The sequence below is a fragment of the Mesocricetus auratus genome, unplaced genomic scaffold, assembly GCF_017639785.1.
Source record: "Mesocricetus auratus isolate SY011 unplaced genomic scaffold, BCM_Maur_2.0 Super-Scaffold_100003, whole genome shotgun sequence".
Lineage (NCBI taxonomy): Eukaryota > Metazoa > Chordata > Mammalia > Rodentia > Cricetidae > Mesocricetus > Mesocricetus auratus.
In genome coordinates, this window is record NW_024429188.1 from 116343061 (window position 1) to 116355204 (window position 12144).

The window sequence follows — 12144 nt, forward strand, 5'->3', positions numbered from 1 at the left end:
TATTGATGAGCATTCAACTTCTATCAATGATTTGGCTATTAAAATACTGCGATGAATAGGGATATGCAAATATCTCTGAGAGTCTATTTTTAGTTCTTTAAGATACACACAAATCTTGAAGTGGAATTGTTGGGTCCTATGGTTTCTTTTATTTTTAGGAACTGCCACACTTGTTCAATTTTCTAAGTTATCCACATCCTCACCAACATTAATTTTCCATTTTTGGATAGGAGCCTTTTTACTGGGAATCAGACAGTTCTTTATTTTGGTTTTTATTTGCCTTTCTATTATGAGTTATGAATCTGTGTCATTTTTCACATACTTGTTGCCCCTTTGGATGTATTCTTTGGAAAAATATCTTTTCAAACTTTTTGGCCACTTTTCAGTCATGAAATTGCAAGTGCTCTTTACATATTATAGATATTAAGTCTTTACCACATTTTCAAATATATTTCCTGTCCCTCGAGTTGCCTTTTCACTTCCTTGACTGTGCCTTTCAATGTATTCATTTTAATTCTTTTAACTGTGCTTATTCTAAATTCAATGTAGTTACTTGGCTCATTTCTTGGCTTACAGTAGGAATCCTTAGCTAGAGGAAGTCTTACCTGGAGGGATAGGGAACATCACACAGATTCAGGTCCTGGGCCCATGGTAGTGGCAGTGGGGAGATGTTACTGATGATGGGTCACTACTTTGTGTGCACTTGGCTTTTCTATTTTTGCTATTATGCTGGAAAAAATACTCAAAGCTTTTCAGCTTAACAAAAATCCAGCCAACAGGAGCAGGAGCCCCTGGAGCCCTAGACAGCTGCTTGCCATGTTTGTTGCTAAGGCTGTACTAAATGCCTTTTTTACTAAGTACTGGAACCTACAGATGTTATTCTTGCAAGCTTAGAAGAGCGCTGGCAAGATACAGGTTAATGACTGTATTGAAAATGCTTGCCTTCCTATCCAGAAAGGGATAGTTTCTTTATGGAGTCTGGTTCACCTTCAATCAAGCCTCACAGCTGCTTGCTTTGACAAAGCAGGGCACCCCTCTGCTTCACTGGCTCTAAGACACAGACTTAAGGCGCAGCTTCCCTTCCCCCAGATATCCTTCCATTTCATCTTCCACAAGTTTTTGCTGTGCATCAAATGTCTATGTTCTCTTAATCTTGTGTGTGTGAGTGTGTGTGACTGAGAGAGGGGTGGGGGGAGAGCAAGCGAGCTAGCGAGAGAGAGAGAGGATGAGAGAGAGAAAGAGAGATTTGATATTTGTGTTTGTGCGTCATTTTGGACACGGTGCAGACATCCGGTGAGCCTTTGGACGTCAGCCTAGTCAGACAATGTCTATTTCTGACCAAGCCCTATCCACCCCCACTCCTCTGTTCTCTCAGCAAGATCGTGACTCTCTGCTGCCTGTTGCTGGCCGCCACCCCCGCCTCTCTCCTATTACTGGCTTTAGTGAAAGAACTGAAGTACATTTTCCATTATGTGCTGTGTTTATTCAGTAAACCTGATGTTCTCTGCTCTTAATTTACAAATGTTTAAATTGCAACGGTTTTGTTTTGCTCTGAAAATATCCACCAAAGATAATTTGCCACATTTCTACATAACCAAATTTCTCTTGTATTGGCGAATTTCTATGGAAAACAAAAGCCCTCACTGCCTCCCATGTCTCCCCTTTGTGTGTGACCCTTGTTGACCCCTGCTTTTCTTACAGACTGCTACCCCAATCCCGGCCCAAGCTGAGCTCCAGTCTCAGCAGCATTAATCTGTTCCTTAGCCTGAGGCTGAAGGATAGACCATTTGTCACATCCTTCCTTGGAGGGTGGCTAAGGCAGAGGATTCTCTCCCCCTTGTATAGTCCAGGAACAAGGAAGTCCTCAGGGCACAGATAAGGAACCCAACCACCAGAGGGCGCACTGACATCAAGAAAATGGGGTGGGTTCTTTGTCACCCCCACCTCCTCACTACACCAGGCCCTGCTTCAACAGTTAGGTGGCACCTACAGGGCCTCACATAGCTGTTGGAACAGTCTCTTTCCCAGGACATCCAACTTCTACTCCTCTTGTCCTGGCCAAGTCTCTTTCACATCTAAAAAAAAATGCTCTGGTTTTTGACCTTGTCCTTTTCAATCCATTATCCACATGAAAACCATGTACTGTCACTCCCAGTAGGTTTCCATTATTCTTATGATAAAATCTAAACTCTTGTCTGCTAACTCCTTTTTACAGCACACTTCTCTCCACTGCAGGCTTCCAGTCTTCTTTTGATTCTTTACACACACCCGGCTTCTTTCTTCTTCTGTAACCTCCCTCTTCTAGATATTGTCAAGACTGGTCTTCCTGTTTTTAGTGCTCTGCGGGATTCTTTGTAGATCAGCTGTGAAAAGAATCCATGGAGTGCTGTCACACTACCCTGTTTGTCCTTCCTTTTCAGTATTTAGCAACCACGGTTGGCATTTTGCTTTCTTTCTCACTGCATCTCCAGTCTCTAGAGCAGCCATTGTCTCTAACTGGAAATGCAGATAGAGTATTAAGGTATTGGCTTCCTCTTTCTTCTTTACTGAATTAGACCCTACATCCTCAGTCTCATTTCTCTGCCTCTTCCCAACTTTGGGTATGCTTCATCCACACAGCTCCTGGGCATTTCACTGTCTACCCTAGAACTCTTCTACAAGGTACTTAACTTACTCCTATTACTTGCCTCTAACCTTTGTCTGAAACAATCATCTTTTTCTTTAACTTCACCTTCTCCCTGAAGCTTCTTTTTATCTTAAAAGCAGATGTATACTCCTCTTGCTAGTGCTCATGGCTATCGGTGACTTTCTCTCCCTTTTCTCTTTAAGGAGTGATCTCATGGGGAGGAGGGATTAATCTTGGCTGCTTGTGGCCTACTTTGTTGTATATTGGGGTGTGTGTGTGTGTGTGTGTGTTGTTTACTTAGGCTCTGGAGGATTCTGTTGAAGACAGAGTTCCTCAAGTAGAACAAGAAGTGGGGATAAACAGGGTTGGGATGCCATCTGGTCCCAGCAGGAGGAATGGTGTGCCATGGGCTATGGGTTCATTTGAAGGTCACTTTTCCTCTGAAATGGACTGAGCTGCCAAATATTAAGTGATTTTGCTTCTCTTTGAGTTGGACATTTCCCTGGAAGGACAATCTAGCCTAGATTTAGGGTTTTCCAGCAAGTCAGTTATAGCTGGCCCCAATGGGAAAGGTAACAATGAAGATGCACTTGAAGCTAAAAAGCTTGCCAAGCACAATTCAAGAATGGTCTCAGCTCTAAGATCAGGACCAAGATCTAGTAGGATCAGCATCTATGGAAGAAAGCATCATCTTTATAGCCAGTGTTTTATGTGGCTTCTTCCAGGCACTTTCACTGTAGCTCAAAGTGGAAAGTGCTATAAGAGAGGCTGAGAATGTAACTATTTTGTTCTGTGCACATATTTACTTGCTCCTGACAATCTTATACTGGTCTTGAAAGATGCAGTTTGGAAAGTCAGATAGAGTACCACACCGGGGAGCCAACTGAACAAAGATGCAGGGCCACAACGACAAGGGTTCCGGTTTGTGGATGTGAATGGGTGAAACCTGTGGGGTGGAACACAAAATTGAATTTTTTCTTTGGCTTCACAGATCCAAGAATTATCTTTACTTCCCTTGTTGAGCTGAACAAATTGGTTTGTCTTTTGAGCTCAGAGTTTTTCAGGGACCTTTATAACCTATTTGTCATCTCTCATATCCTAGTATCACATTGTTGAGGTGCTAACTTCCAGCAAGGCCTTTGTAGCTTCCAGTTCCTGTGGATCAATGTTTTTAATTAGATAGGTTTTTTGTTTCTCCTTTATTGGATTGAGTAAGCAAATTAAATTGAGCAATTTGTTGTTAGGTCATTTAAATGCCAACTTTATTTCATAACTTGGTCTTGTGCCATGTCCACGTCTTTCTGAACTCTACTGGATGGAAGCAGAGAGTAGCTAGAAGAGTGGGTATCCTGAGGTCATTGGGTATCCCTCTGGTTCTTGAGGTCAAATCCTTGGGACTCAGATATCCTTTGTGGTCTAGAAGTTGGATAAGGTAAATAGTTCCAGGGCTTTAGGGCCGAGGTTGGATGGTGACACTAATGAGATGCTACTAACCAGAAGTTCCTGCTGTTGTCTGTGGTCAAGGAACTGCTTTACATTGTGCCATTTGTTTCCCTGTTTAGTGGGTACCTTCTCTTGAGACTCTTTCTTTCTTGGAACTCTCAGGCTCTGTGGAAGAGGTAAATACCACAGCATCAGTAATATGCTACGGGTTTGTTTGGTATTGAAGCACAGATCTTAAGAGTTGCAGCCAGGTCAGGTGAGCATGTTGCTTGAGTGAAGTCAAACAGCACTTTGGTCCTATAACTGGCCGACTACCCTACAGTGTCCAGGCTTCTCTCTAAACTCCAGAAAGCTATTCTATGTGTTGTTCTGGTCTCAGAGTATTGTGGGGGCACCACAAGTAGAGAGTACCACAGGTGATTCCAAGTCATAGCCTGTTAACTACATCTAGGAGCCCTTCTACATGACCTGGATTTCACCGAGGAAGCTACACTCAAAACCCTTAATTATCAAAACATTTGGGAAGAACAGATGTGAGCACAAGACGTGGCAAGAAGAAGCTTTCAAATGTTGACTCTAAATCTCCTCATCCCCATGGCTCTGGTGGATGTGACCTCTGCTGGAACCTCTAGTCCCACATGCTAGTATCACAGGGTCATGTAGCAGCGCTGTTAGTGATAAGTCCTTCCATTTCTTGCCCTAGAATATAGAAGAGTTGTTTAGTTGTGGGCAATTTACATGTTCCATTTGTTCTAGGAAAGTATAGGGCTGGAATGTGTTCTGAGAAGGTGTAGGTTGGAGTCTGTTGTATGAGAGGTAGGACTGGAGACTCTAGGCTATAGTTCAGGTTCCTGAGATGCAAGAGTGAGCAAGCAGGTCTGCAGACAGGCTGTCAGGTCCTGTTGATTTCAGAGGCAGTGACAAGATGTGACAAACATACAGGGACAATGACTGGAAGGCTCCTGCAAGGGCTGGGGACTGGCATTAGGACCACAGGGCTTGGTAAATAACATTAACAAGGCGAGAACCTGAGCAGGCAAATTGGGAATGCAGACAGAGATCTGTGACTGCATTGCCTGTCTGCCTCTGAGTCACTGCTGCAGATCGATTTCAGCTCTGAGCACTAGGATATGCAATGTGCTTCAAAAGAGCTGCTGGATTGGAGACCCTCCTTGAAAATAGAGGAACAGGTTATGGGCACAGCACCAGTGGTTCAGGAGCATTGCTTCTTCACTGTAGGCCTCAGAGTTATGGCCCATGTCTCCTCCCCTTTTTCCTCTTGAGCAAACCTAATTTCTGCTGTCTTGAGATTCCTACTCAGGGCCCTTTGCAACCCTCCTGGTGTTTGACCAAGCTTCCTGTTGCTGTCTCTGTTCAGTGCTTCATTAAATTTAGATGCAAGTAAATGTTTGCAGAAGGAATGAGGAACCAACTGTATTTCCTAAGACTGTGTGTGTGTGTGTGTGTGTGTGTGTTTTGAGGTGTGTGTGTGTGTGTTTTTTGAGGTGTGTGTGTGTGTGTGTGTGTGTGTGTGTGTGTGTGTTTTGAGGCAGGGCATGCTGCACATGTGAAATATGACTTATTGGGATTTGGTTCTTTCTTTACATTACATGCTTCCAGGGATTGAACTCAGGTCCTCAGGTGCTTTTTATCACTGAGTCATGTCATTGACCTCTTGATTTCTAAGTGTGTGGATTTGTCTTTTTCCTACCCCATTTATAAAATAAAAATACAGTATTTAGGAAACAAAGTGTCTTCATAGCAGGAAACCCTCTAGGCAAATAGATGAGGTCTATGAAGATGTGGGGCAGTGTGTAGGTGGCAGTGAGAGAGTACGGGGAAGAAGAAATGGGCCTGCAAAGATTCTTGGGAACACAGTTCATGTTGCAGATTCCATATTGCCCCTTCTTTTATGTTCAGACTACAGTTTTTCTTGACTGAGGCCGAAGTGGGCAAGGTAGTGACTGTCCAAATGGCTGAGGACTGGCATCCCATGAGAGAGGTCAGCTTCATTTCTGCCTTCAAGACATCCTTGCAAAATGTACAGTATTGGATACATGACTGCCAAAAGTGCCTAGAGTCCCCAGATGACAGCAGTAGCCCCTCAGGTGAGCCACTGTGTGAACCTTGGATTTCTGATGAAGTGTTAACGCAATTACAGAGTAACACCACAGCCAGGTGCACTGTGCCAATTGGAGACATTTGGGACAAGTTTGGGAGCAGTCTCAAACTTGATTTTTGTATGTTCTCAAATATTATCATGTGTTAAATCATTTTGAATGTTGTGCAAGTCATATCCACTTGTTAACACACTTGCCTGTGATTTAAAATACTTTTATTTTTAATTATCATACAAAGTATCAGGTTTCATTATGGGGTCTTCAAACGTAATTTGTTTTTGTTAAATTCTAACTTCCAACTTCTCCCACGCCATCCTTTGCTTTGTATCTTTCAACCCAACACGCTTGTGCTTTCATATTGCATGTTGCTGTTATACCCTTTATACTCAATGTCTCTTTCCCCATTTTATGGTCACCTTTCTACATTCATAACTAACACACACAGACACACACATGTAGCAGGCTTTCTTTTGGGCCACCAACCAGCCCCCAAATCATAACATAGAGAATTATTATTAGTTATGAATGCTCAGTCTTTATCTTAGGCTTGTCCCACCAGCTCTTACAACTTAATTTAACCTGTTTCTCTTCATCTGTGTTTTGCCTCAGGGCTTTTTATCTTTCTTTCCTTCTGTATGTCCTACTTCTTCCATGTCTGACTGAATGGCAGCTGCTTGTTTCACTCTTTGGGGGGAAATACCCCAGTGTTTCCTAGGAGATGGGCCAACCAGGCTTTTAAATTTGAATATATATATATATATTTATAATTTGAACACTTTGTTTTTAAACAATGACTAACCAGCGTTCTACTATATAGTACTAGATTTTTTTTGTTTGTTTTTCGAGACAGGGTTTCTCTCTGTAATAGCTCTGGCTGTCCTGAAATTTTCTCCGTAGACCAAGCTGGCTTTGATCTCATTGAGATACACCTGCCTCTGCCTCCCGAGTGCTGGGATTAAAGGTGAGCGCCACCATGCCTGGCCACAGTACTTGATGTTATTGATGCATTAGTATACTTTGTCAAAATTTTTAAATGAATAATGTACAAAGTTTGAAAACATGTAGTCATTAAGCTAGAAACATAAATTTTCATATTAATACAAATGACAGAATCACTAACATAAATATATAGCCAAAAGTTCATATTATTTTACAGAATTACTAAAGTATTTAAAATTTAAATAAGTATACAAATAATAGGTTTCATCACATTTTCATACACCTATGTATTTACGTATGCAGCTGTGTTTTATTCATTTCTGTTATCCAGTTATATTCTTTTCTCCCCCATTGTTTTCTTTTCTTCCTCAAAGATTTTCCTCTAAAAACATTTTATGAATTCTTTGATAATTCCAAGCAGTATATTTTAATTATATTCACCCTTAAGTTCTCCCAGGTCATTCCTTTAAAATTTTTATTTAATGACTCGTCAATTTATGTTGCTCATATATTCTTGGGTGTAGGGCCACCTACTGGAGCGTGGTCAACCTAACAGGAACCATCCCTTAAACAAACTGACTACCCCACCAGAAGACATTAACTGTCAAGAACTCATCAGTTAGGGTGGGGGCTTATGAAATGCTTCATTTTTCATGTTAGCATGTTTACTGGCTTGGTGTTTTTTTCGGGCCACCTCAGGTGGTGTACAGTTATTAGTGCAGTGATCCTGTCATGTACACAAGGACTTGTTTCACTGCAGTCCTTTCTGACCTCTGGTTCTTCGAGATTGGCAGTCAATAAAGCTGAAAGAAGTATGGGCAGTAGAGGCTGGGCTTATGAAGTTTCAGAGGAGAGGAAGTATTCTATCAGAAACTGAGGTAGGCCCATTTATGTAATATTTTAGTCAATAATCTGACTTCATTCTTCCATTGTCCTGAGAACTTAAATGAAGTTTAATTTAAAGGTAATGGGCCAGTTTATTTCACAGGGAAAAACATAGGCAGGGGAGCATTCCAGTTGTTGCTGAGAAAGCAGATGTAATTTTTAAAGATATCAACAATACGAAGAGAGGCTGGGCATTGGTGGAGCACACCTTTAGTCCCAGCATTTGGGAGGCAGAGGCAGGCAGATCTCTGTGAGTTCGAGGCCAACCTGGTCTACAGAAAGAGTTCCAGGACAGCCTCCAGAACAACACAGAGAAACCCTGTCTCGAAAAAACTAAAAAAAAAGGTATCAACAATACTGAATAGAAATTTCATCTTCTGCAACTAGAAAATAGAAGTATTCTAAGGACAAAATTCTACTTATCAGAGGCTCCATTTTATGTAGATGCATTTTTAAAGGAAGAAAACCTAACCTGAAGGGGTTACCTGCTCCTCAAAAGCAACTACTTAGGAAAATGTTTCTCTGGGTTGAACACAGCTGCTGCAGCTGTGACTCAGGCATATTGGCCTCCATTCCAAGCTGGCAGCACAACTTGGCAATGTCATATACATGGTACTGATTTTGAAGGAATGAAAGGTGCAAGGTTGAGCATGTAATGCAGAGTAGTTGATGCAATGTGTAGCTGGGTCCTAATTCCTGTAGAGAGGCCTTACTTTAGTTTGAGAAATGTCCTTCATAGGTTTGTGTATTTGAACACGTGATGCCCAGTTGGTTATATGGTTTGAGGAGGCTATGGAACCCTTAGAAGTTGGAGTCTTGCTGGACCAAGTATGTCACTGAGGGTGAGATTTGAAGGTTTATATAGGTGCCCCACTTTGTATTATCTCTGCTTCCTATGTGTGGATAAAATTGTTATCAATCAGCTTCCTATTTCTACTATCATGTGAATCTGTCACCATACCCTCCCCTCCACTATGGACTCTATATCTCTGCAATTATGAGCATAAATAACTTCCCTTCTTCCATAATTTGCTTTTGGACACACACACACACACACACACACACACACACACACACACACACAGCCATACATACATACAGACAGACACACACACACAGTTTTAATGGTGATTGTTTTTTCCTAGCAAGAAAGAAAAAAGAGGAGATATGAACAGCCTCCTTTGAAACAGGAGTCTGTGTCAAGGGCTGTGGGAGAAAGTGAACTTTGAGGAGGTATTTCTGTTTTTTTATTTTATTTATTTTTCAGTTTAAATTTAGATAAGAAACAAGGTTGCTTCACAAATCAGTTCCAGGTCCCTCTCCCTTTCCCTCCCCTCCTCCCGTGCCCTCCCCCTAACCCCCCATTATCCCCTCATTTCCCCATGGAGGGTGAGGCCCGCCATGGGGGTGTCCATAGTCTGATATTTCATATAGGGCAGGGCCTAGATCCTTTCCCAAGAGTTCAGGGTGAGAGTGCACCTCACATTGTTGGATGGGAGTCCAAAGTCCGTGTGTATACTCGGGATGGGTACTGATCTGCTGCCCAAGGCTCAATAGATTACCTAGGCCTCCTCACTGACACTCACATTCAGGGGGTCTTGATCAGTCCCATGCTGGATTCCCAGGCTGATGCCTGGGATTCAAGAGTTAACCTTTGTCAGGTCAGCTGTTTCTGGGGGTTAAACCAGCCCAGTCTTAATCCCTTTGGTTATCAGTCCTCCCACTCTGTTACTGGCTTTCTTGAGTTCAGCTCAATAGTACTCCATTGTGTAAATGTACCACATTTTCTCTATCCACTCTTTGCTTGAGGGACATCTAGGTTGCTTCCAAGTTCTGGTTATTACAAATAATGCTGCTATGAACATAGTGGAACAGACATCTTTGTTGTATGAATGGGCATCTTTTGGATATATGCCTAAGAGTGGAGTTGCTGGGTCTTGTGGTAGGTTTATTCCCATTTTTCTGAGGAATCTCCATACTGATTTGGAGGAGGTATTTCTATTTGAGAGATGGATTTTAATCCCTTGTTACCCTGTTACCCCCCCACACACACCACCAGACACATAGTATGTGTCTCAGTTGTTTTAATTTGATATCAGGAGAGATGACCAAATTTTTGGCAAGCTCTGGAAAAGAAGGAAAAGAATCCAATATTACCTCTTCAAAATCCCATGTTACTGAAATGGAAATTGGTTACCATGTCAGAAAATGAATAAAGGAAAGAAAATTGCCTTGTGAGCAATTCAGCTTGGTCATAAATATTCTCAATAATCCCTCATACTGTGCTTTGCTTTGTCAGGCATTGAGCTGTTTTTCATTAATCAGCCCACTCAATTGTCACGATGCATCCATGAGGTAAATAGGCCCAGAATTAGCTACCAGGGAGGTAGAAAGACATGAGGATAGCAAGTAGACCTCACCACTTCAGCTCTGATTACTGCAGTCCATGACAAAAGGTCCTTGTACTGCCTCAAGGGTCAAGAATCGAGAAGTAGGCTTCCCATGAGGAGAGGATTTTAAAAAGGAGCAGACTGAACTGCAAGGAGTCCAGACTTTTCAGTCCCTCTCAACTTCTACTAGCATTTGAACTATTTTAAAGTGTACATTTCTATGGCATTTAGTATATTCAAAATGATATGTAAATGCTAGGTGTGGTGGCACACATCCCTAATCCTAGAATTCAGGAGGGGTACTATGAAGCCAAACTGGACTACACACAGATTTTTGAGATAGCCTGGATTACACAGGAAAACCTTGTATCAGTAAAATATTGAGGTTGAAGACATGAATTGGGAGTTAAAAATCTCATTTTGCTTTTCCAGCAGACAAGTTCAGCTCCCAGCTTTCATGTCTGACTGCTTAAAACTGCTTGTAACTCCAGCTCCATGGAATCCAATTCCCTCTTCTAGCCTCGGTGGGCACTTGCATTCACATTGTTTGCATTCATGCATGAACACACACACACACACACACTTAAAGAATTATCTATCATTACTTAGTAATTCTAGGAAAATTTATTTAGCACCCCAAAAGAAAACTGTTTCCACAAAGCAGGAACTCATTCTCCCCTTACTCTTTTAAATAAAGAACATTTGTTATTGAAACTTATTTGTGAACTCCACGTGAAAAGCTGAATTAATTCTATCTACCTTTCATTTCAAAGCTAGCTGCCAACATTACCTATGGCATTGACAAAGCCCCTGCCATCTAATTTTTTTCTTCCTATATATCCCAAGTCTCTACACCCTTTGCTACCTCCATGAGTACTCATACTAATGCATTTGAGATGAGTTACTGAATATGTATGTGCTCTTATAAAAGTGTTGTTTTGGTGTATGTGTTTTTAATTTACATAAATGTTATTGTGCTATAAATCTTACTCTGTTTCTTACTTAAAAAAGAAATCAGAAATCAGCACTATAATTTTGAGATGATTCCATGTTCCAAATACATCTGCTTACTTCACAATGATATTTAGCATTCTGTCTGTCTGGTCCTTCAGCTTGGGTTGGAAAGGTTTGTCCTCAGTTCCATACTGTGTTTTCAGGAGCCATTTCAGGTATGCTTTGATGGGCTAATATTAATGTAGACACCCATATGTGAACTCACTGGATCAGAATCCATGTATATTTAACTCATAGCGCACCACTGAGTTGTTTTCCAAGATAGTGTGGTGGTTTATTGGTCTTCACTGTAAATAGGGCAGGAGAGCTCATACTTTGCCCTTGCTCAACATAGTGTCATCCAACATCCCAATGTCTACAAACCCATAGGGACTAACTGTATCACATTTCACTTTGCATTTTCTAAACTTCTAATGGGTTTCAGGATCTTTTCGTATGTTCACTGCCCATTGAGAATCTTCTCATATAACTTACTCTTGGAATTCTCTCCTTGTGTCTCTGATTCCCTTTCTTCTTTCACATACACATATTTAAACTTTTGTATTTTATTAACTGATAAGTTTCTGCTATTTTTAAATAACATGCAAATAATCACCTCCATCACTTCTATAAAATAGAAGTTCAGCAATTTTTAAGTCAGACACTTTTAATTCCTAATTCTACTGCTGTATTTATCTCCTACTTGATCTCCAGCATCAGACTTGGAGGCCATTTATTTAGAAGTCAC